The following is a 26,638-nucleotide window of genomic DNA, read 5'->3' on the forward strand; positions in this document are numbered from 1 at the left end:
GATAAAAATTAAATGAGACAATTTATATAAATTATTTTGTAAACATTAAAACACTATGTAAATACAAGTTATCTGCAATACATTTTTCTTTTTAAATAACACAAAACTTTAAAAACCTACTATATAAATAGTTCTGTTTTTTGGTGACCATGTTGTCCATGAAATTAAAAGCAAATTAAGAAAGAAAACATAATTTTAGACATCCTGGCATAAAGCCTCAAAGCAAATTCTCTGTCAAGCATGCTCCCCACTGTCCCAATCTTTTATATGACTCCTGAAAATGCTAAATATTTTTATCATTTAAATATTTATTTATTTTTAATAAAGAACACTATTACCCCCCTCCCCATCTAGAGTCTTTAGCAATTTCATTAAACTCATAAACTATTAAATAGGAAGAAGGAATCATAAATAATGAGGTTCTGGAACCAAATTTACCAGTCCAGGCAAACAGTGGAGATATAAAATAATTTCTCTGGGCAAGATTTAAGCAGGTAATGTATTATTGTACTTAACCCTACTACTTGCTTAAAGGAGAGTTGAATGTGCAAAAAAGAAAATGCAGATGACACACAAAAGCAAAAAAATTGTAGCTACCTATTCTTGGAAAAGCTAGAGAAATGGGAAACCGTACCCTTTGATCTAGACCTTAAGTGGTAGAATTAATATCCTCAACTCTGCAAAATCGGCTAGTTTTTCATCAAAAGGTATTAAAATCACCTTTAACTTAATTGACTCAAGGTACTAAAAAACCCATGTGGTTGATATCATCCTCTGGTCACCTAAGCATAAAGCAGCCAGAAAGGCTCCAGGTGATTTTGATGCTTGGCTGATGGAAAACAGCCAACTAAGGCAATTAAGGCAAAGGAATTACATTCAGTTGTATCAACTAGTGATGTCAAAATATTCTCCTGCTCTGGCTAAATCAATCTCTTTTTGCTGACTGTGAAAAGATCTCTGAGGATCATACTTTGTTTCGCTATCCAAGGGGGCTAATCTTAATAGGAGTGGCCCAGATCAGAACATTTCTAAAATGGATATAATCTAGAGGAAGCCTAATGAAGTAAGTATTACTCACTCTGAAATGTTATTGTTTGGTATTGTTCTGGTTTCTAATTCCTCCCTTCACTGTTTTCCTTTCACCATGCGGAGAAGCAGATTATTGAGATGGATACAGAGCTAGTTAGCCTCTCATACAGAAAGACCTGGATTCAAGTCCATCTTCTCTGTTGACTCTGTTACTATGGTCTTGGTGATCTAGGCAGTGCAGTTTGAGTGGGACCAGAAGCAGATTAAAATATAATTGGGAGATATTTGACAAAACAAATAAAACATAGTTTTACAATGTAATTTTACCTAAGTCAATTTATGGCTCCCAGAGATCCTTATTACTAATTAGTTGTCTCAATTTCAATTTGAGTTTAACATCACTGTACTAGGCAACTCAAAATTGCAGGGAAAGTACTGACCTTGTCAAGCCAATTCCCTCACTCAGGAAATCCTTCTACTATCCAATAATACTGGCCTTCTCACTATTCCTCATATACCAAACACTCTCTCAAGTCTGTGTCTGTACACTGGCAGTTCCCCCATGCCTGGAATGCTCTCCCTCACTTTTGACCTATGACATCTCTTTTGACCTATGACATCAGTTTGTTGCCCCTTCTTCAAGAGGTCACCCCATTTGTATCCCAAGGAATTCATAAAGGAAAGAAACAAACCCACGTGTGCAAAAATGTTTGTAGCAGCTCTTTTTGTGGTAGCAAAAAATTGGCACAAATATGTAGATGTTCATCAATTGGGGAATGGCTGAAAAAGTTGTGGTATATGAAGCTAATGGAAAATTACTGTATTATAAAAAATGATGAACAAGCTGATTTTAGAAAGGTCTGGAAAGATTTACATGAACTGATGCTGAGTGAAACAAGCAGAACCAGGGATACATCATACACAAACAGCAAGAATGTGTGATGATCAACAATAAAAGGCTTAGTTCTTTTCAGTGGTTCAATAATTCTCTCTCCCATGGTTTTTCCTTTTTGCTCTGATTTTTCTCTGCCAATAAGATTCAAAAAGCAATGTGTGTTAAAAATAAATTAAAAAAAAAAAAAAAAGAAGTCACCTAGGTGTCCCCTTTCCCTATTCTTCTTCCAATGCTTGACATCCCTCTAAAATTACCTTCTAATCAAAAGACTGGGGGAGAACAAGTTGACTATCTTTCTTGTATATACATAATTGTTTGCAAGTTGTCTCCCCATTAGAATGTGAAGTCATTAAGGGGCAGGAAGTATGTCTTTGATTTTTTTGTCTCTTCAGTATTTAACCCAGTGACAGACATATGATGTGTGTTGACTGACCAATGAAATGGCAGTTTACCTTTATCTTTGCTTTTATATACTCAAATAGAAAGTGGAGAGGGATGACTTTAAACCATAAACTAGGATCCCTTTAGACAGTGTATTGCTTTATTATCTATATTTTATTTTATTTTTACTTTGTTTTGTTAACCATTTCCTAATTATACTTAAATATGATTCCTTAGGAGTGTAGTAGACCACACAGGGGAGCGTTTAACACTTCTACTTCTACACCAACAAAATAATCTAATCACTGGGCTCTATACTTAAATATTCCCACTTGCTGAAATGTTTTTCTCTCTCCTCTAAACCTGTTAGAATTAAATGTAACTTTCAGAGCCCAATTCATATTCACCTCTTTAATGAAATCTTCCCTAACTACTCCATCTACTGTGATAAACCCTTCATTTTTTTTAACTTCTCATAATTAAAAAAAAAATTAATAATAAAGGAAAGGAAGGAGAGTGAGAAAGTAGTATACTTTTGTCTGTATTTAAATAATATCAGTTCTTTCTCTGGAGGAGTGTAACATTTTCCATCTTAAGTCCTTTGTGATTGTCTTGGATCATATTTCTGAGAATAGCTAAACCATTCACAATTCTTCATTACAGTGTTTTTGTTACTGTGTACAATGTTCTCCTAGTTCTGCTTACTTCACTTTGCATCAGTTTGCACAAGTTTTTCCAGATTTTTCTGAAACCATCTTGCTCATCATTTCTTTTAACAAAATAATAATCTGTCATCAATGGAAGAAAACAAGACTGTGTACTTGCTCCCATGCTTTTTAACATAATGTTTTCAGCTATGTTGTCAAATGCCTTCAATGAATCAAAGTTGGTTACCACATTGATGGTAAATTTTTCAACTTTAAAAGCTACAAGACAAAATTAAAGCAGAAGGAGTGTTAGTGTGTGCTTTTTTTGTTTGCAAATGATTGTGCACTCAGTGTAGCCTCTGAAGCCAAGATGCAACAAAGTTGTATCAATTTTTTTTTTTTTTTTTTTTTTTTGCTTGTGCTAATTTTGGCTTGATAATTAACACCAAGAAAACAAGGGTACTCCATTAGCAAGCACCATACCATCCATATGTTGAACCACCAGTTTGAACAAACTATGATATTTTGAATGATGTAAATTCATTGACTTTGGCAGTATATTTTTCAAAGATACTGATAACACATTGATAATGAGATTGGCATACATATTCCTAGAGCTAGCTCTTTGGAAGGTTCCAAAGGAAAGTATGGGAGAAGAGGGGCATTAGACTGACTACCAAACTGAAGGTCTACATTGTGCTGACCTCATTGTTGTTTGCCTGTGAAACCTAGACAGTATACCAGTACAACACTAGAAAACTGATTAGATCACCTGGCTGAATAAGATATCAGACACTGAGATCCTTTCTCAGACTTAACTGCCAAGCATTACAACTCTACAGCAGTGAGCACAACACCATTTGGCCAGCTACATTGTTCAAATGCCAAATGTATACTTGCCAAAAAGATTATTTTATAGAGAACTCACGAAGGGCAAGTGCTCGCAAGGACACTGTCAAGGCGTCTTTTAACTTTAGAGAACCACAAGATGTACAAAGTTAGACCCCAAACGTTCATAGAGACTAATTGTGTCCGACCTGTGGCAGAGTACTCCAAGCTTATATTGGTCTGAGCAGCTATAGATGGACACACTGTTATTCAACTCTAACATTTGTGAATCATGGCAGTGATATCATTTTGGTCCTCTGAGAACGAAGGATAGCAACCAACCAACCAAAACAACATATTGTATGCCTCATCTATTCCATTGATAGACCATTCTATTTCTTAGTCAGTACTAGACTGTTTGATTATTACCCTGATATAATGCAGTCTAAGATCTTTGTTCTTCCTTTTTGAAGAGGACCATGACATCAGGAAGGTGATGTCATGACTTACAAGTGAATTGGATTTAAGTGAGGGAGGGCTTTGCAGAGTCATTCTCTCCTCTAGAGCCGTCTGGTTCTAATGGCCATATTTGTCTGAGGCAATGTCCATTCAGTGATTAAGGCTAGGTAAGAAATGAGACAAAGAAAGACCTCTTTTACTAAATCAAAAAAACAAAACAAAACAAAACAAAACAAAAAAACCACATTATCTAAGAGAGAGACCATCCCGGTTTCTGGCCCAAACAGAAATGATTGCTATTTACATTCACTGTGAATCAATCAGGACAATGATTAATTGGGGCTTGGTCTGACTTAGTGTTGGCCAATCAATGAAAGTCAGAGTAATTTGAATTTTAGGCTAGGTCCTTGAGAAACAAGTCTGGCCTATAAACTCCAAGGGATCTTGCTATCTTGCTATCTTGGCAAGTTTCAGTGACCAAAATTTACATTCCTTTGGGCAGAGCACCTACAGGTAAGAGTATGATACCTCATGTGGACAGAGGGAGAAGAGGGAGGGAGAGGAAGGAGGGACATATATATATATATATATATATATATATATATATATATATATATATATATATATATATATATATGTATAATGTTTAGGTCCAAACCCCTTATTTCTTATTTCTGTTTTTTTTGGGGGGGATGGAGGATGGGAGGCAATTGGGGATAAGTGACTTGCCCAGAGTTATATAGCTAGTAAGTATCTGAGGCCAGATTTGAACTCAAGGTCCTCTTGACTTCAAGGGCAATGCTTTATTCACTTCACCATCTAGCTGCCCTGAAATATCTCATTCCTTAATCCTTAAAGCAAGAGTTCTTAACCTGGAGTCCAGCAAACTTGAATCTAGGTCTTCCTGAATTTCAAAGATAATTCCTATTCCATATGCTGTACTGCCTTCAAAAATACTAAAAAGTCAAATTATTTTCCTGGAGTCACTCGGTCATTGTGAGTCAGAGACAGGAATTGAACCTAGTCAGTTTTTTTCTCCCTAACTCTAAGGCCAGCTCTCTTTATCCACTATCCAGGCTACATAGTATATAACATATGGTTTCCTCATATAGCAAAGTTACATCATGATTGTAGTCACTCACCTCTAAACATAGTCTGGTTTTCCATTATCTTTCCTAACACATGGTGCCTAGAACTGAACTGATGTGATTTTTTACCAGGGGAGTTTTGCCCAAAGGAAATGACATCTTAGGAGCATGCTTTGGAGAAGGTGGGGAGGGGGGGGGTTTCCTTTTCACTTCGACTGCTTCCCTCTTTGCCTTTCACTCTGTAGACCTCTTTATCTGTGGTGATCTTCTCCTAAATTCTTGTCTTTTCTCCAGAACCTATGTAATGATATGTATGAGGTCAATGAATAAATGAAATATTAAGTGCTTATTATGTGCAAAGCACATGCTAAGGACTGGAGATACCAGTAAAAAAGTAAGTTAGTGATTTTTCTCAAGGATCTCACATAGACATGGGGGAGACAAAATATGCAGAAGATTTCAGCTGCAAGTTAGATAGAAAACCCTTATGGTCCTTAGGATGTGGGACAGCTACTTGACACAGTGGTAGAGAGCTGGACCTAGAGTCAGGAAGTTCTGAGTTCAAATCCAGTCTCAGACATTTATTGGCTGTATGATTCTGGGCAAGTCACTTTCCCCAATTTGCCTCAGTTTTCTCATCTTTAAAATAAGCTGGAGAAGAAAACAGGCAAACTACTCTAGTATCTTTGTTAAGAAAACTCCAAATGGGGTTATGAAAAATGGGACAGACAGGACAGAAATGACTAAATAACAACAAAGGATCTTTCACTACCATGCTTATTTTCTTGGTATTTATTTATGGTTTTGCATTATTAATTATCAATTCAATATAAAACAGTAATTGATTCTCTATTCTGTTCTGAATACTTTGGTAAGTTTTTGATTAAATCATGTTATGATTTGGGGGTCAGGGCTGTATATCTTACTACTCACTACCCCAAGTAAATCAATAGCTATCCTCACGTCCTTTGTGTTTTCTAGTACTAGAATAGTACTAGACACTACTAGTTAATAGATTGGTTTATTGGTTAACTGATTAAAGCAGGGGTTCTCAAGCTACGGCCCCTGGGCCAGATGCAACTGGCTGAGGACATTTATGTGGCCTGGGTTATGGCAAATGGGCTGAGGGGTGGAGACAGAATTCGAGTTTTTGTTTTTACTATAGTCCGGCCCTCCAACAGTCTGAGGGACAGTGAACTGGCCCCCTATTTAAAAAGTTTGAGGACCACTGGAAAGAGACACAGAGATATAGATTTTTTTGTCAATTATCATTATCAGATACTGTATCTGTCCTGTCTATTAAGTTACAGTGAGAAATTTGGGAGTAGAATCTGGTGTAAAAGTGTCAGTGGGAGTCAAATAACTCTTGACCTTACACTAAACTCAGATGTAGGTTCTCTTCTTGTAGCCATGCTTATCCTTTGTAATTTTGCAACATTCATTTTGTTTTGTAATTCTTTTAATTTACATTGTTGTATCATGCATATTTTCTTGATTTATGCTTACTTTATTCTGTATCAGTTCATGCAAATGTTTCTATTCTCTGTATTCATCACATTTAAAATTTCCTGTATCAAAGTAATTTCCCATTACCTTCATAGACTATAAATTGTTTAATCATTCCCTCATCACTGTCCATCTACTTCTTTTTCACAAAAAAAATTAATGTTATAATGTCCGAGCTAGCTTTCTGGAGGATTTCAGGACCAGCCCGAGTCCTTGGTCTTAGTGGAGGAGGCAGGAGAGTCACCAGGATGATCAAAGATGGATTCTCTCATTTCCAATCTTTCTCATTCCTTATATACCTTAGTACAATCACATCATTATAGCATACTGAATAAGTGTGAACTAGAGAATCATCAATTCATCAATTCCACTAAGTTAACACCCTGTTTCAAGTATACTTCTCCAGAGTTTGGGAAATCTACGAGTGTAAATATTTTGATGTCTATGAGAACTTTGTATAGAGAGAATATTAGATTAGAACTTTGTATAGAGAGACTATTAGATTAATATCAAAATCAAAGCTGTTAAGAATTTTAGGTAGAGAAAGTGACAATGGGAATTGAATGTAGAATGAGTTAAACTATTTGATGAAATATGGCAAAATAGAAATTATGGGAGCATTGGGAAGAAATGATCATTTAAATATATACTTTGTATTTGGGAAGCCAAGAAAAATTAGACATACTTTGATATGTACCCTATATATGGGGACAAAGCTTTCAACGTATTTAAGGAAAGGATAAGTGGGACTGGATGATCTAACATTCCTATATGGAGTTCATTCCAGTATTGAAATCCTGAAGACACAAGCAGAAACAATTTTGGTGCAATACAAAAGAAGATATCTAAAGAGACCAATGTAGATATGCATGGAGCTCATTGACTTAACTAGATGTTTGTTTGTTTGTTTTTTTTCTTTTTTTTTTTTTAAACATATATAGAATAAGGATACAAGGACTGGCAATGAAGGATGACTAGAAAAGCATAACTTCACCCTGGAATTAGAGTGTCAGGAATGATAAATCTCAGAATGAGTTGAGATAGTAAGGAATTCGAGGGACATCAGAAAGAAATTTTGTTGTTTTTCATTGGTTATATTGGGGAAAATAAGAAGGGTAAAAACAGAAATAGTCTACTGCTGGGAGCAAGCAAGATTATGATAATTGTAATTAACTCTTTAAAATTTGAAAAAAATGTTTTACGTATGATCTCACTTGATCTCTGATGATGGAGAGAAGGTAAAACTATTATTTCTCTTTTGTTTCATCCTGCCAAAGCAGAAATATTGGTGCAATGATAAAACACATGGAAAAATGGCTAATATGGCGTTGAAACACAAGATACTTAGGAATATAATAACAGAACATTTGGCTGCTCTTGATGAGTTGAAGTCATGAGATATCTTCTAGGATACTGAAATATGTCATTACTTAGCATTGTTACTAATCTTTGAAAGTTCATGAGGAATGATTGATATCTTTCGAGTTTGAAGAAGGCCTGAATTTTCAAAAAGGAGAGAGATTAGTGCCTACTAACTACATAGAGAAAGGTGAATTTGATTATGATTCCTGAGGAAAAAAATCTCAGAATGCTGTAAGGGAGAATTTATATTGTTAAAGGGATAGTAAACCATTAGAAAAGGGGGAAAATGGTTAATAATCATCATAGCTTAAATATTCCATCAAGAAAAAGTTACATCAAATTAGCCTCATCTATTTTATTATGTGTTACTAGGTTGTATACACTCATATACACATATATATTTTATGCTTTATTTAAGAAGTTTAATTTGGTAGTTGAGTTGAGGAAAGACTGGATTAAGGAAGGGAGACCAAACAGCAAGCAATAGTTCAGTGAAAGGATGAAGATTTGCACCAGAGGAGAAGAAGGTACCTATCAGAAATATTAAAAAGATTAAAAAAAAAAAAAGAATTAGGCAATATATTGAACTAGTTGAATGATAAGATAAAAGGATTGGGAATAATGCCAATTAATGTGTGAAATGAAGGAAGTGCCTAGTGGAATCCCCCAAAGAACTAGCACTTTAATGTTTAATATTTTTTGTCAGTGACTTTGTTAAATAAATTGATTATAACTGCAGAAGAAACAAAGGAGAGATATTTAATATGCTAAATGACAGCAGGATCTAAAAAGATATAAAAATGGTGAAATTTGACAGGTATAAACAAGTAGTCTTCTACTTGGTTTCAAAAAGTCAACTTCATGGGACAACTAGGTGGAGCAGTGGATAGAGCACCAGTCCTGAAGTCAGGAGGACCTGATTTCAAATCTGACCTCAGACATTTGACACTTAATTTTTTAATAGCTTTTATATACAAAACCTATGCATGGGTAATTTTTTTTAACATTGACCCTTACAAAAACTTCTATTTCAACTTTTCCCCTCCTCTCCACCCCCTCCCCTAGATGTCAGGTAGTCCCATACATGTTAAATATGTTAAAGTATATGTTAAATACAAAATATATATATATATATATATATATATATATGCACAGACATATATATATATATATACATACATACACATATTTATACAATTATCTTGTTGCACAATAAAGATCGGATTTAGAAAGAACATAAAAATAACCTGAGAAGAAAAAACAAAAATACTAGCAAACAATAATAGAGTGGAAATGTTATGTTGTGGTCCACACTCATTTCCCAGCAGACACTTAACACTTAATGTGACCCTGGACAAGTCACTTAATCCCAATTGCCTCAGCAAAAAAAAAAAAAAAAAAAAAAAAGTCAACTTCACTAATATGACAGAGGAGGCTTTGCTAGAAAACAATATATTTGAAAAAGTAATATAGCTCTGAACAAACTGTGAATCAACAGAGCAATTTGATAGTCAAAGAAAGCTAATTTGATCTTAGACTTTACCATTAAACTATACCCTCCTTGAAAGATGGGATTATGGATTTTTATTTTTACCTTTTCTTGTATCTCCATCACTTAGCACAATGCCTGACACATAAGGACAATAAAAGCTTATTGACAAAACTTTCAGAACAAAGGAGTGATGGTTCTTGTCTCTGCCTACGTTAGAACATAAGTGAAATGTTGTGTTCTGGGTGATAGATCATAGGAAGAATATTCAGACAGTTGGATAGTGAAGTATATAGAGAATGGGTCTGGAATCAGGAAAACCTGAGTTCAAATCCAGCTTCAGATGAGTCAATGAGCTGCTTGTCTCTGTTTTTTCAACTTGTAAAATGGAGATAAGAGCATCTACCTCAGAGAGGTATCACAATGTTTGGAATTAGGTGCTATACAAATGTTTTCTATTGTTATTTGATAAGCAAAAAGGCATCCAAATAAGGATGCTTTGATGTTTCAAGGCAACATTAAGGATGTTTGAAGAGCATACCTTTAGAGTGAATAAAGTATCTCAATTTATTTGATCTCTATTCACATTTTACAGTGGAGGAATTGACACTCAGAAAGTTTACTAACTTTTTTCAAGGCAAGCACCTTTATATATTTCTTTAATGTTTATAAAATACTTTCATTGATCTGATAGAGTTGGATCTGAATACAGATAGTTTCTTCTTTCCAACATGATTAATGTTTATATATTTTTACATGATTGCACGTATATAACATATCAAACTGTTTACCATCTTGGGGAAGCACGAAGGGAAGAAAAATTTTGGAACTCAACATTTTCTATAAAAAATGAATATTAAAAATTGTCAACATGTAATTGGAAAAAATAAAATACTTTCTATGGGTAATCAAGGGAAGAAATGGGGGGAGAAAAAAGCAAAACTAAAGTATTTTTCTTTCAGTGAACTTGTAAGTTAGGTTGGCTATTCTTGTCAGATCAGTTGCTGTGTCTTAGGTAGTATAAATATGATCATCTCCATTTTTAAAGACGAATTTCCTCACATGCAAAAGATTGAGGGACTGTTATTTGCCACTGCCACATTCAGCAAGTGTCTGAGACAGGATTGGAACTCATATGTTCTAACTTTAAATTCAATGCAAGGACTTAGAGGTCACTCATTCCAATCTCAGGTCATTAATTATAAGATTTGGGGGATATTTATTCTGGAAAAAGACATGGAAGTCAGGTACATGTTAGCAGTCTTCAAGGACTTTTTTTTTTTTTTTTAAGGACTGTCAGATCAAAGGAGGATTTTTTCCTGGAACTGAATTAGGAAGATCATCCAAAAAATAGAATGGGCTACTCAGAGATTTTAGGGATCTCCCACAAGTCTTTAAGTACAAACTCAATGATTCCTTGAAGATATTGTAGAGGATATACAGTATGAATTACACCAGATGACCTCCAAAGATATTTCAACTCTAAGGTTCTTGTGCAAACTTGTAGTTAGGTCAATTTCTAGTAGTATAATCAACAGTCCAGTGGGCTTGAAATTCAAAGCTTCTGATCCAATTGTGATTATCACATTTCCTGGTTTGTGTATATGTGGCTAATTAGCTTCATTTGTAAAATGGGCATAATACACATACTATGATCCTATAATCAGAAAACAGTTATATATGAAATTAAAACAGCTTGGTTATTGACTTAATAACCAAGCTGTTTTAATTTCATATGTAATTTTTAGTAGATGTCATTTCACAGCACTACAGATGGAAGTATCTCTGAAGATTCCCTAAGAAAGCAGTCATGGGGATGTCCTAAGTAATTCTTAGAGATTACTAGAGACCCTCAAATTCAACCCCTTTATTTTGTAGATGAGAAAACTGAGGTCGAGAGGGATTGTAATCCTGTCTAGGTAGTAAATTAAAATGATGGGTTTTAGTTTAGATTCTTTGCCTCCAAATTCAGTGCTCTCTTGATATATACTTGTGTATTTTCACCTAAAGTTCTACTCTGATGCCTCATTGTGACATGGTGTGTTTCTGGATTCTTGAAGCCTCTTTAACTGAAGTCCAAGTTCTGGGATATTGTACTAAGCTGGAATGGCTCCACATTTGGGCCTGGTGATGCATAGTTTGCTGTCTGAAGACAAGCTTAGCTAAATTTGGAAAGGCTCATCACAAACTACCTAGAGGGTGCTATATTTTCAGAGACCTTTAAGAGGAGCATTCCCAACCTGTAGCTACAGGGAATACTCACACCAAACCTTCAAATGCTTTTGAAAAAAAAAATTGTACCACCTTTCCATAAGGTTGTAGTGAAGCATGTTTTGTTGACAGCAAAATTGACAGAAAACATGAGCTTTTATTATTCTTGTTTCCATTATAGTAGTCTGAATAAAGGGATTCACTAGAGCATTGTTCTTCAAAAAATTTTTTTTCTGATAGAACAGGGTTATTAGTACTCTGGTCAAACAAACATTTGCACCTTTAAGGTATGTTATGTTCCATATTTTTCTCTTAACTCATTACATACATCTTACCTCTCTAAGAAACCATAGAGAGGCTGTCTTCTTACCTTTCTTTTTTTCTCATTGGGGTAAAAAAGTCCAGAACAAACAAAACACTGGATTTGGAGTCAGAAAAACCTGGGTTCAAAAGCTGCCTGAGTTCCAATTCCATGAATAACCAAGTCATTTAAATTTCTGTGGGTCTTTGCTTCCTGTTGAATCCAAACATCTAGTGAATCTCTCAAGTCCTTTCACATCTATATACCAAGAACCTTAAGGCAGAGTGTTGAACACATTTACTGTTGGGAAGGAACTCTATAATCTGTATATCTCTGTGTGTCCAGCGAGATTCTGCTAGATGCAAAGACAAGAAATTCACACACAGATCTGGTCTTGCCTTTTGGATGCTTCTGTTATGGCAGCCAGTCCTGTCTACCCAACATCGAAAAATAGGAAACCAGGGAACAAACACATTAAATGTTTACAGAAGTGTCAGGAGGAAAGCTGGGCCAAGGGAATCGCATTTTTAAACAGGCAAGGTTTCAGTAATGGGATGGATGGGCTCTTATTGATGTTGTGATAGGCTCTTTGGTCCGATAGAAGCCCACTCCCGATCCCCACCTCCCCAGCACAACAGGAGGGGCGATTACAGCAGGCGGGGCTTTTTCTAGCCCCAGGACCTCCGTTTCCTCCCCTCATCTTTGCTCCTCCCCTTCTCCCTCCCCCCCACCCCATACCCGACGCTTGCAGCTTCCAAAACCCGGAGACCCGGATTTCTGCGCACGCCCGGAAGCGTCCGGCGGGCCGGAGTGTAGGGGAGGGAACTAGAGGGAGAACTCCAAGGAGCCGGCGGCACGGCGCATGCGCCGGAGCTGGCCGGGGCTTTCGTCGCCACTAGGAAGCCGGAGCCTTGGAGCCGGAGCCCGGGAGCCGGAGCCGGAGCCGGAGCCGAGCCCGAGCAGAGCAGCGGCGGCGGCGGCGGCGGCCGTGGGGTGGGGGAATCTGTGTGAGGAGGAGTCGGGGGCGGGTGGGGGGGAGGGGGGAGAGTCTGAGGCGGCCGCCCCTGGCGGCGGGTTTGTTTATCCCGGTGAAGAAGTTTGGAAAGCCGGAGAGGGGACGAGGAAACGGGTGGGCAGGGAAGAAGGGATGCAGTACGGCGGAGGCGGCCGCCGTCGGGACTCCCCGCCATCATCTCCACCGCTGCCGCCGCCGCCTCCGGCTCCTCCCGCTCCTCAGGCCCGTCTCCGCCGCCTCCGCCTCAGCATGAGAGGAGCCGCCGCCGGGACGCCCTGCCACCCCCCGCTGCCGAGCCCGGTAGGTCCCTCCAGGCCCCAGCGAGGCCCGGGCGTACAGCCAGTGCCACCTAGCCGGTCTCCTCCCTCCCCCGACCCTGTCCCCCCAGTCCTGGATCTTTCTGCCCCCTCCATTCCCCTCCCCCCCTCAGCGCTCCTGGATCTGCGCTCCCCCTCCCCCTTTCCTGTCTTTTCTCTCCTCTGCGCCTGATAGCCTCCCTAGGCAGCGTCCGGGGCCCGGGGCTGCCCTTCTCCGCCCCCTGTTCCCTCACCCCATGCTGCCCTGTCTGCCCCTTCCAAGAACCAGTTCAAGTACCCCCCTCCCACACACACAACCAGCCTTGTTTACCCTGGCCAGTCACCCCGCACAAATGAAATTGATCTATAATAGCCGCGTCAAAACACGCACACACCAACCCTCACTCATACACATACACACTCCCCCCTCCTTCGGTCCCTCCTACCCCCAGTCCCCAGGCACCGCTTCAGGCCAACCCTGAGCGCCTGTTGGGCCAGGTCTGGGTTTGTCTTTCAGTTCCCATTCATGGCGCTCCCCAGTTAAGCTGACCCAGCCCGGGGCCTTGATTGTAGTGAGAGGTGGGTGGAAGGGAAGGCCTCTGGTTGCTTGTCTCCCCTATCCCTTCCTTCCCACCCAAGCCCCAAAACACTGAACTTCCCCTAGCCAACCCCCTTGGGGTGGGGGGGGGACGTACCTTAGGGTTCTTCTAGTTTTGATTCTCTTAAAAGGAAATGACATTTAAGAAAATGGTTTCTCTAATTTACCTCTCCCCCTCCCCATTTACACGTTAACTCTTTCCCATATTATACCCCCTCAAGTTAGCACCTTAATTACTGGGCCTCATAGAAAGATGGAACCCTACTTAATGCCGAGAGTGTTGGGAGTTGGAAGGTTTCTCAGTTTACAGAGGCCTCTGATTCTCTTCTTCCTCCCAAAAAAGCCCCCCACAAACCGCAGCTTTTCGTACGTTCAAACCTTTCATAACCGCTCTTATCACCGATTTATTCTCAGTTTCTGAATTTACTCTTTATTCATCACTGGCCTAAATAACTTGTTTAAGTTGCTGCTTTGAAAGGTTGTTCCTCCCACCCAACCCCCTAAACCAGTGTTGTAAACCATGTTCTTCCTGAGATTAGGTTTTAAGTGTTTGATAATTTTTATCAATTTGCTCAAGAAGAGAACAAGGTGGAGACCATGTCCTCATTTTCTTAATTATTCATCACTTTTGATAAAAGTTATGATTCACTTTTTAAACATCATTGTAATTTCACTGGTATGAAACATAAAAGGCCTTTAACTCCCAGAATCAAAATTAGGAAAAATCAGACTTTAGAGAGATGGAGCTTTGATGCAGAAGTCCTTATTTTGGAAATCATCTATTACATTTTTAGTGAGGAGAAAAATTAAGAGTTTAGTTCATGGGATCTTACTATTCTCTGTACAGGGTCATAACTTTACTGTTTTTTATTAAATGAAAGTGTGGTGACAACTCTTTAAAAGATATCCATACATATCTACCCTTTTAATGTTTTTCTGTGTTGAACAACTGAGAAGCACTGTTAAAGTTCTCTTTTTTGACCAAAAACCCAAACTAAAATAATTTTTAAATGGTTTCCAGGGACTCGTTTTTGTTAAAACTACTTGATCATTAATTTAAAAATATGTCCTAAAGACCAATTCTCTTTTTAAAAAAAATTTCATTCAGTAGGCAAAATTCCTGTAATAGTTTTCATCCATATTTCTTTTTTGTTAAGTGAACCTTGGTATATTGGGAATGTGGTTTTGTTAGGTACAGTGGCATTTAGAACAATTCAAAGTTCCTCCAATTTTTAAAACAATGATTTCTTTCTGACAGTGTCCTTAGATGATATTTTTGGTAACCAATCTTATTTTACACTATTAAATTGAAAATACCCTCTAATAACCACAGTATTTTTGGAACTTAACTATCATATATATTTGCTCTTGCTTATCCTCCTATATGTAATAATGTCATTCTTCCTTTGTTCTGCTTATTTAAATTCAAATTGGCCTTTAATTCTCACCTCTTTTTCTTAATTCTTTGCAACATTGATCTCTTCTTTCTTGAAGCACCACACTAGTTATTATCTATGTTATACTTTTTATTTATTTATTTATTTTGCCTGTGGCTTTTCCAGTGCTGGAAGTTCCTGACTTTATAGATTTGGGATTTAAGAACATGAAAAGGTTTTTTTTAGTGAATCTCTACTTCTTGGGGGATACAATTCAGAACATCCGGGAAAGTAATTGCCCTAAAGAGGTGGCTTCTTATATGTAGATAGACTTTGGAAGTTGCTGATGATTTGCACCATTTCCTTTTTCACTTCACCTTATTCTAGAGGTCACTGCTAGAGAATGGCTTTGAGACTGGAATAAGCATGCATTTCTCCATCACTACATTCCTTAATATTGGTTAGGTCACAGTTTAAAGTTTTAATTTTTTAGTTTTAGTTAGGCACATTATGAAACAGGCTTAGGAACCTACACACCAGGAATGTTGTTTCTGGGGAAAATTGCATAGAGATGATAGATCAAATTTGAAGAAAAGTTTTTGGACCACAACCTGTTAAGTTGTAGAATGTCCATAACTTTAAAATGATCATACACACCTCCACAAACACACACACAGACACACACACACACACAATCTTTGGGCTTTTGTAGCCTTGTCCTTTCAAGATATAAACTACATGAGCATGGATACCATTTTAATAGACAAGTTTGTTTTTCTGTGATGAACAACTGGAGGCACTGATAATTTTTAAAGCCCTCTTTTTTGGCCAAAAACCCAAACTAAAATAATTTTTAAAATGGTTTCCAGGAACTTGTTTTTGTTAAAACTACTTATTCGATAATTTTGACATATGTCCTAAAGACCAATTTTCTTTACTTAATTTTCATTTAGTAGACAAAATTCCTGTAATAGTTTTCATTCATATTTCTTTCTAACCAGAAATTGCCTTTATATGAAAATTAATTACTGATCAGGATAATTTTAGTTTTGAATGAAGATTTGGAGGTGACAAATTATTGGTAGGTTTTATTTTGGTACTTGATTATTCTGGAATAAGAACTTAAGATTGTACTGCTAATATACACTATCAAAATGTCATCTATTTTTCTATAATGATAGCTATGTAAAATTGTCATTTATAATTTTTTTTTAAACATTGCCATATATTTTTCTTCAAGAAATTTGTTCAAGGATTTCAATTTAATTTGCTGAGGCCAATCTTTTAAATGACTGTTCTCTCTTTTGTGTGACAGTATTGCATCAAGAGATCATGTTACTGATTTCATTTTGAGACACACAAAAGTCTGCATTGACAATGTGATAGAAATACCTAGCATTTAGCTGAATTTCTATTTGATTTGTTATATCTAGGCTAACAGACCACTTAATTACATAATATATTTTGTTATCTAAAAGTTTCTCTAGATCTGGTTATGGTCAAATTTGTGGGCTTTCACCCCAAGAGAATAACAAAGATAGGGCTTGACATATAATAGGTACTTAATATTTTATATACTTGTTGATTTGGGATAAAGTAATTAACCTTTCTTTCTTAACCATGCCCTCTGAACTACTGTAGGAATGAGTACATTCGTGGATCACTTTAAAAATAATTTTTGAGTACCCTCTGTAAACCTAGTACAATGCTGCTCAAAAGAAATATGCAACATAATTCCTTCTTCAGATTGATAGGCAAGAAATATGAACTAGAAGAAATGAGTATATGTGCCCCTCCATAATGTTTGTGTGGACATGAGTGTATTTGTACATATATATATACAATATATGTGGAGTTTAAGATATTTCACAATGATTAATTTCATGTGAATATTTCCTCCATGTCTCCATCTGCTTATTCTCATTGTGAACTTTTTATCCTTGTTGTCTTTTTATCCATGTTTTATCCACATTTAACCTGCCTGACATGCTTAAGGTCTTTCTCCAGCTAAGTTTTAATATTTTGTGGGTTCTGAAGTAGCAGTTGTGGTAGGCATCTCTTTTCATTCTTCTGCTATGTGATTGACTCATTTTTCTAATCTTATATCTGTTATAAAAGTAATATCTTTGTCACTTCTCTCTGGTTTCCACTAAAGTCCTACTTAATTCATTACCTCATCTTGTGGAGGTGATTTTAATTTGATCATGAAGGATTAATTCTTTGATCAGGACAGCTTAAATCAAAATTATATATTGATATGATAAAGTGCTAGATTAGGATAGTACGATAGTGATTGTGCTATACAAACAAGTGCAAACTAGACAGAGAAGATTCTGAGCAATGGATTTTGGGCTATAGTTGGAAAGCTCGGAGAGAAAGGAGGATTTGTTACAGGATAGAGTCAGGCTTTAGAGCTGGAATAAGGAAGGAGAGATCATTTTGTCCAGCCTCTCTATTTTATACTTGGGAAGCTACAGGGTCACATAGGTAGTAAATGGGTAAGCCAAGATATGATTGACCTAAGTCTTTTGATTTAAAATAAAGCACTTTTTACATCAAATCACATGGTGGAAGGGGTATTTGCATCCTGGTCCTCTAATTTTAAACCTAGAATCTTTCTATTGTAACTATTTTGGGGGTGAGGGAAAAGGATGGGGAGGGTAGGGAAGAGAAAAAAAAAAGGTAGGGTATGGAAAATTGACATAGGATCCATGTAAATCTCATAGTCTTATTGTAGACAACATATAGTGATAGACAATCTTAAAACATGCCATTTTCCTATCTGAAAGTAGAATATTTGGTTGAAAAATTTTATTTATGATCTGGAATCATGTTTCTTTTGACATTTCAAACCTTTAAAATTATATTATAAGCACATACCCTCCCCATAGTCTTAATGCCTACTTAAATGTGAAGGATAGGCCTATATTTCTAGGAAAGCTCAATAATGGTAAGGGACCTGCCTTGGGGTCAAAAAAAATGTGGCTCTGATTTATAGTGGGCACTTGTGTATAAGTCTCCTAGTTTTAGTTCTCAAGGCCAGCAATTCTAAAACTTTTTTGGACTCTAGATCCCTTTCACACTACCAGAAAGTTAAGACTACATCTTTCTCCCCCACAACTTTTTTTTTTTGGGGGGTGTGTGTGTGAATGTTATATCGATGTTAACCCTATTAGAAAATAAAATGTCTTAATTGATCTAGGGAAGATCCTGTAAGTCTTTCAAGAACCTCTAGGGTTTGAGAATTGTGATTTTTGGCATTTCCCCAAAATTACACATTGTAGATATTCATTGCTATAGGAGTTTTCTCCATGCATTGGCTGGGATTTCCTTCAGTACAATATTGTCATGGGAGTACATGCTTATAGGACCATACTTTAGGTAAAATAGTAAGTAGATCCAAGAGAGATGCCACTTAAGTATCAACAAATTCCTCATCATTGATAGTCAAAGAATCATTTAACTTATTTTTTTTTTTTTTAAACTTAACCTAGCACTGGTTAGTTCTAACCAGTTTTAAAAAATAAAAATATAAAAATATGGTTGTAGTTTGTTCTTGAGGCTGTTTCAATTCATCCTTGTCTCTTTTCTTGCCTCTCTTTAGCCTTTGAATTAAGTTATTGTTTGCAAAATACTGTTTTTCCCCCCTTATTTATATTATACTCAATAGACTGTTAGCATATTATGTGTAATAGAAGACTGGTATAATCTTTTGTTGTTTTATGCATCATTATTTAAAGTCTATGTTTGAAAACCTGGGACAGAGGATGAATATTTGGGAATACCTGATTTTCAGTATTTATATGTTTAGGTTATCTTTTGGAGACGTGAATATTCAAAACTATTTTGGTGACCTTTGGAATAGTCTTCCAATAGATATACTTTGCAATTATTTATCCTATAGACGCAATTGTTTTTTGAGTCTGGGGTTAAGTGACTTGCCCAGGGTGGCACAGCTAGGAAGTGTTAAGTGTCTGAGATCACATTTGAACTCGGTTCCTCTTGAATTCAAGGCTGGTGCTCTATCCACTACGCCATATAGCTCCTCCCTCCCCAATACTACTTTGAACACAAGGCATTTGTTGTTTTCCAATTTCTACTTTGAACACATGGCATTTGTTTTTCAATTTTATATATTTGCCTTACAAATAGAAGGTAATTGGGAGGTTTTTTTTTTTTTTTTTTTTTTAGGATTGGTTATCAACCTCGACTTAGCTTTTTGTCAGAATTGAAAGGATCTTAGATAAATACAGAAAAGCTTAAAATGCCTTTTTTTTTTTTTTTTTTTTTTTTTAAAGAATTTTCATTATTTTTGTGTACAGGATTTTTGCATTGGGAAATTAGCTTTTACCTTACCCATTTTAAAACATAGTACTTTTGGGTTGCTGGGAGAAAATGGTTTTGAAGAAAAAATAGCAGTCCCCCAAAGACTTTAACTATCATGTTATTTGAACATTTCAAAAAGGATGCAACTAATGTATTGGAGAATTATAGTGAACATTAATGCATAGAGCAGAAGTGGGAATCATCTGTCCCTTTAGCCTCATAAGGTCCATGAAATCTTTTGCTAAGGTAACTGTAGGTGATGATCTGAATGCCAGGTACAACAGCTTCTTAATGCTTTATTTTTATAAGTTGATAATTTTATATGGCTTGTCAATGTTATAAATTTCCAAGTGACCTTTGGCAGAAAAAAGGTTTTTTGCCCCAATATGGATTATCAATGTAAAATGGGGCTTATAAACTTTATCAGAAATTGTTAACTTCTGTACCAACTTGGTTGTCCAAAAAAAAGGCGCAATTTAAACTGAATTGAAGCATATCCTAATAATTGCTTATCTAAAATTTTTTTTAATTATTATTTTTTTATTTTTTGCTGAGGCAGTTGGGGTTAATACTTGCCCAGGGTCATACAGCTAAGAAGTATTAAGTGCTAGAAGCCAGATTAGAACTCTAGTCCCCCTGATTTAAGCACCCGTGCTCTATCCACTGGGCCACCTAGCTGCCCCTTTAATAGTAGCTTATTAAAAAATATAATGCTTTACATTATTAGAACTTTGCTATTAATTTTGTTACATTGGATAATGTACTCAACCATTATACATTAGTATCAAAAGTAAATACTGATTATGCAAAAATATATTATTGATGAAATGTTTTAATAAAACAGACATGTTAAACTAAGTGAAAGTTTACTAACTGAAAACAAAAAAAGTAGCATTAGTCCATACATAATCCATTGTATTTAACTTGAGGTTTGTTACTGTTTATCTTATTTTCATTTACATGGTTGTCAGTGTGTGTATTTTGGATTTTAATGATTCACTTTTGTCAGTATATGTTTCCATATTTCTTTGAATTCTTTAAGGTGAAATGATACTCTTTCCTTCTGTATATTACAGTTTATTCATTTTCTACTCAGTGAATACATAGTTTGCTTCTGATTTTTTGCTAATATAAATAGCTATTCTAGGAATTTTTTTGGTAATTGTTATTTTTTTCTTTCCTATTAATAAATCTCCTTTAAGGGGATTTATTGGTGGGATTTTTGTGTCAAAGCATACAGATAATTATTTAACTTATTACTGTATATAGTTTGATGCTGCTTTCCAAAAGGATCAGACCAATTTATAGCTTTACTAGCAGCGAATTACTTTGCACAGGCATTAAATTTTAATGTTAGTGAAACTCTTTCCAACAAGTAATAAAGGTGGATAACTATATTAAAAAAAAGAAGAAAGCCAAATGACTTTGATTTTGGCACACTTAGTAAAAATGGGATACTATGTACAGTGTTTGGATTTTTGAATTTGCTTGGGTGGGTGGTAGTCTAATTATTTTGATATCTGGAATACATGCTCACTTCCTCTTCTCTCTCTCTCTCTCTCTCTCTCTCTCTCTCTCTCTCTCTCTCATTTAGCTAATTTTTAGATATATGCTTCCATTTTTGCTTTAAAATTTCAGACCACACTACTTTTTGTTCTAATTTTATTTTAATATTTAAGGATATGCACTCAAACCTTTAATGATTTTTCTTAATACCCACAAATATCTCTATTCTAGCACCACCCAGTGAATCACAACAACAAAATGGGAATAATTTCTCTTAAATATTGCCTTTGTCTCCATTTTTTCTCATCTTATCAATTATTTTCTTTTGCTGTCTTATTCTGACTTACTTATCAATAAAAGTGTTATATATACCAGTGTTCCATGTTTCCATAAAAAAAAAGGGAATCACCTAAAAAAATAGATTTGAGTAATCTGATCTTTTAAAGTGGTTGTTAAATGTATAAAATTTTCAGAAAAAGCACAGATATAAAATTTTTAGAGAAAAAATTGGTTTTTAAAAGTATCATTTATAGTTCTTGTTGACCTATATTGTATATAAACATAGGTTCATAAAACTTTGTCTTTAAAGAAACTTAAATGGTTACTTTCTTAGGATATGAAAGAGATAGCTGTCTCAACTTCAGAACTTTCAGAAATGCTTCAATTGCTCCATTCTGAATCTTTTGAGTAATCAAAGCAACAAATTTATTGTTCTTAATCTAGAGGAACTACTGACCTTGCAACTAAATACATTATAGTCCTTTGAAGCCTGATCAGAATGACCAGTATCCATAGTAACAGTAACAACATGCTTCATATTGTATACTGTTAATACATTTTTTAGAATATTTTTTTAATTTTTTATGTGATGTAATCCTTTATCATAACATTCTGAGATTGTCGTGATAGGTTTGTTTTTTTCTAGCAAAAAAAATTAAACTCAAAAAGTTGTGAAGCTTAAACTCAAAAGTTGTGAAGCTTAAACTCAAAAAGTTGTGAAGCTTAAACTCAAAAAATTGTGAAGCTTAAACTCAAAAAGTTGTGAAAACTTAAACTCAAAAGTTATGAAAACTTAAACTCAAAAAGTTGTGAAAACTTAAACCCAAAAAGTTGTGAGAGCTATGAAATTGGGATGTAACTAGGTTTCCTTACTTAAAGGCCAATGATGTTTCTATTAGTTTTGAGTCAATTAGAAGAAAACCTAGAACTAAGAAGGCTGAGTCTTGTTTCTGTTTTGAAGTGACAGTGTCTTTTAGGATGTGGAAATTAATCTTGCATTTAAGAGTAATAACACACCCTTTGAGTACTATAATCATGTTGTGTTGTAACTGTTTTCAGATAAATTATTTTTATTATTTTTGAATTGATTTTTTTTTTTACTATGATTTTTTATTTACAAGATATATGCAGGGGTAATTTTCAGCATTGACAATTGCAAAACCTTTTGTTCCAATTTTCCCCCTTCTTTCCCCTATCCCCTCCCCCAAATGGCAGGTTGACCAATACATGTTATATATGTTAAAGTATACAATATATGTATACATGTCCATACAGTTATTTTGCTGTACAAAAAGAAGCGGACTTTGAAATAGTATACAATTAACCCATGAAGGAAATCAAAAATGAAGACAGACAAAAATAGAGGGATTGGGAATTCTATGTAGTGGTTCATACTCATTTCCCAGAGTTCTTTCCCTGGGTGTAGCTAGTTCATGAATTGGTTTTTAAAAGAAATTTAGGGGTAGGAAGACTGGGGAGCGATATTGTAACATTATACATTTAATTATAATTAAAATATTTCCTTTTAAATGAAAGAATTCTCCATTTCCCTTCAATTTGCTTATAGAAATAAATTTTGAAGAATTCACATATAAATAGGGCTTTTTGCTGTTATTTTTTTATTATTATTTCAGTCTGAGTTGAACTGAAAAAATTTTTTTAAAACTTTAAAAAGTGTCTATTACATACCAGGGTCTGCACAAGGTGTTAGAGATGGGGGGGGGCATTAATTAGTTTGTGTTTGAGGAAGCTTATGGAGATATGGTATGCACATATATTAGTAGTTTTACAAAAGAGGGGAATTTGAAGCTGGGTGGGATTAGGAAAGATTTCACGTAGAAACAGTTGCTTGAATTGAATGAAACAAAAGATTCTAAGAACTAGATTTGAGAATTGACTGTATTGTAGATAATGAAGAATTGCAAAGAAACGCCAAAAAAGCCATACTAGGACAACCATAGTTTATTAAGAAGAATGATGGATAACAAGGTTGGAAAGGGTATGGTGCCAAGTTGTGAAGAACTTTATATGTCTGTCTATTTACTTGAAGGATTTAAAAAAAACAAATAGTACTTATGTTTAATCCTAAAGGCTATAGGAACCATTGGTATTTGTATAGGTGAGTGACATGATTAGACTTGTGCTTTAACAAAATTGCCTCCTGAATTCAAATAAGGACTCAGACACCTTACTAGCTGTGTGAACCTGGACAAGCCACTTAACCTTATTTGCCTTAGTTTTCTCATTTGTACAGTGAGCTGGATAAAGAAATGGCAAGCTTCTCCAGTATCTTGGCCAAGAAAATCTCGAAAGGCATTTCAAAGAGTCAGACATGACTGAAAACAACAAATCTGCTTCATTTTAAGTCTGAGTCTTTCCCACCCAGCAGAATACCTTGCAAATGTTTAATAAATGTTTTTTGAATGAATGGGAAGCCAATGTCATTTTTATGAGAAAGGACAACAATGCTGTCAGAAGAGAAAGTCAAAATCCACTGATATCTAAACGTGGGACTGTAATAATTGCTGATTCTTGAGTTTAGAGGAAGTTCATCCTACATATCCATTTGAGTATTGGGGAGGAGAAGAATGGGAATGATATAAGTTACCTGTATGAAATGCATTCATCTATGACATTCAAGTTGTACTTACTGTAAGATCTTTACTCCTATTGCAATAAGAAGAAAAGATGGATTAGGGAGGCAGCATGGTATTGTGGAATAAAATCAAAAGCCTTGGGATTTAATCCCAGTTCTGCCAATTTCTCTGTGAACTAGGGTGAGTCAAATTATGATACTGAAGCTCTGTTCCTTTTTCTATGAAATGAGGAGGTTTGACTAGATTAAATTTCTAAAGCTGCCTTCCAGCTTGAAATCTGTGTTTTTTTTTTTTTTTTTTTTTTTATTAGAACCAGTAGCAAGTAGAATTATTTAGTGGAGATATTGAAGAAATATGTAGGAAGCTCTGATATTTACTATTTTAGTGACCTTTAGTTAATTTCTTTAGTCTTCAGTTTAATATGTAAAACAAAAGGATTGAATTTACCTTATCTCTCAGGTCAATTTCAATTTTTAATCCTAATTGGAAGAGAGAGGAGTTAAGTGAGAATAGTGCTTAAGAAGCCTATGCTTTCTCAAACTAAAGAAATACAGAATGAAAATAGGGACATTAACCTGATAGCTTTTTATTTACAAGACATATGCATGGGTAATTTTTCAGTTTTGACCCTTGCAAAACCTTCTGTTCCAACTTTAGCCCTCTTCCCCCCCTTAGATGCAGGTAGACCAATGCATGTTAAATATGTTAAAGTATATGTTAAATGCAATATATGTATACATATTTATACAGTTATCTTACTGCACAAGAAAAATCACATTTAGAAATAAGGTAAAAATAACCTAAGACGGAAAACAAAAATGCAAGCTGACAAATAACAGGAGTGGAAATGCTATATTGTGGTCCACACTCATTTCCCATAATTAAAACTGAATATGTTTAAAAAGATCTTTGCATACATTATTTCAGTAGACAAAAGCCAAACAGGGAGAAAATTGATTAGAATCAAAAGTTGTAATGCTAGGAACTTTATAGGGGAGGGAGGAAGAGTTAGTGATTTTTCAGATGTGCTTTTTACATTGTTAGTTTGTTTTTCAGGACTGAAAGGTGAAGTCATAGAATATTCTTCAATTTAGATACCCAAAGAGGGCAGCAAGGAAGTAGTTAACTTGAAGATAATTGAGTTGACATAGATCAGGAAAGGAGAAAGACCTGCAAAAACTAGATAAAAGGACATTATCTTCAAACCGAATGCATTTGTGAAAATATTTGTAATTTTTGATATTTTAGCAAGGTAATATTAATGAGCAACTGGCAAAGACATATGATTTTATGTCAGTCCAAAAATCAGAGTGATAATTCTTAAAACTAGATTTTCTCTGAACTAAAAAAGAACATTTTCATTTTTTGAATGGGAGGATCAACATTTATTTAGTATCTTTATATTAGAATAATAGTATTTGGAGAAGTAATTATAAAATCATAGCATTCTTATTTCTGGAAAGGAATATGAGAGAATCTAATTTACCTTTTCCTATTACTTTGCAAAACTGAAGGGGCAGCCCTTGTTAGTTGGTTTTAGATTAGTATATCAAACAAGTTTATGTTGAGAAGAGTTTTAATGAAAATGAAAAATACTATTGAAATAGGAATATTTCATTTTACTATCTTATTAAAAGATGTATTATATTAAGTAGAAGCAAAGCTTTCAGATGTTGCAATCTGGTAACAAATTTTGCAGATGGGTTTATTCTTTAAAGCATATCTCCATGCTTGTTGATGGCCCTGATTTCTTCTGGAAAATGTACTTGCTGGACTCGATAGTCTATATGGGTGGTGAAAAATGAGATTTCATGAGTAATGCCTTTTGATGCAATAGGACTTTCATTAATTTTTTGCATGTAAAATCTAAATTAAAAAAAATTGACTAATATATTTTTGGATTTATCCATCAAAATACATGGATAAAGTAAAATACAGTGATGATTTATATGAAGTAACATGTTTTATAAAAGGAAAACTTTACAGAAACCAGTGTTATCAAACTCTTCCTAATTATCATGGATAAGCTGAACCCTTCAAGCCTTCAAAAATAAAAATCTTTTCTTGTCTTCAGTCCTTTTAGTGAATGGTAGGAATATGTTGCCCTTCTAATTTTTCTGATCCCATCCCAACAATGACTAGATATAGAATTATGAGGAAAGAAAGGGTCTTGAGAGTTCCTTTTGGTTCATCTCCTATAATTTCAGGGAAAGCTTATAACTAGCCTAGTCTTATATAACAACAGATACTGCAACTTGCTTTACAAATAACTTATTTTATCTCCCCAAAACCTCAAGTAGATTATTAGTTTGAGTTATGTATGACTCTTCATGACCTCCCCCTCCCAGAGGTTTTCTTGGCAAAATGTTGGAGTGGTTTTTCCCATTTCCTTTATCAGCTCATTTTATAGATGAGGAAACAGAGGCAAATGGGGTTAAATGAATTGCCC

The 26,638-nt window shown here is 35.3% G+C and overlaps 1 protein-coding gene across 3 annotated transcripts in view; it reads left to right on the forward strand.

The window, feature by feature from the left end:
* The first annotated feature begins 945 nt into the window (after positions 1–945).
* SPOPL (speckle type BTB/POZ protein like) overlaps positions 946–26,638 on the forward strand; it is an 88,646-nt gene continuing 62,953 nt past the window's right edge. Inside the window, exon 1 of one of the 3 annotated variants that reach the window (XM_074301935.1) lies at positions 946–1,063. The gene's annotated coding sequence lies outside the window, so the exon portion shown is untranslated. Of the gene's footprint in view, positions 1,064–13,204; positions 13,512–26,638 lie in introns of those variants that run through there. The other 2 variants (XR_012488169.1, XM_074301934.1) reach the window with 2 other exon arrangements.

This window comes from Sminthopsis crassicaudata, chromosome 3, assembly GCF_048593235.1.
Source record: "Sminthopsis crassicaudata isolate SCR6 chromosome 3, ASM4859323v1, whole genome shotgun sequence".
In the NCBI taxonomy this organism is placed as follows: domain Eukaryota; kingdom Metazoa; phylum Chordata; class Mammalia; order Dasyuromorphia; family Dasyuridae; genus Sminthopsis; species Sminthopsis crassicaudata.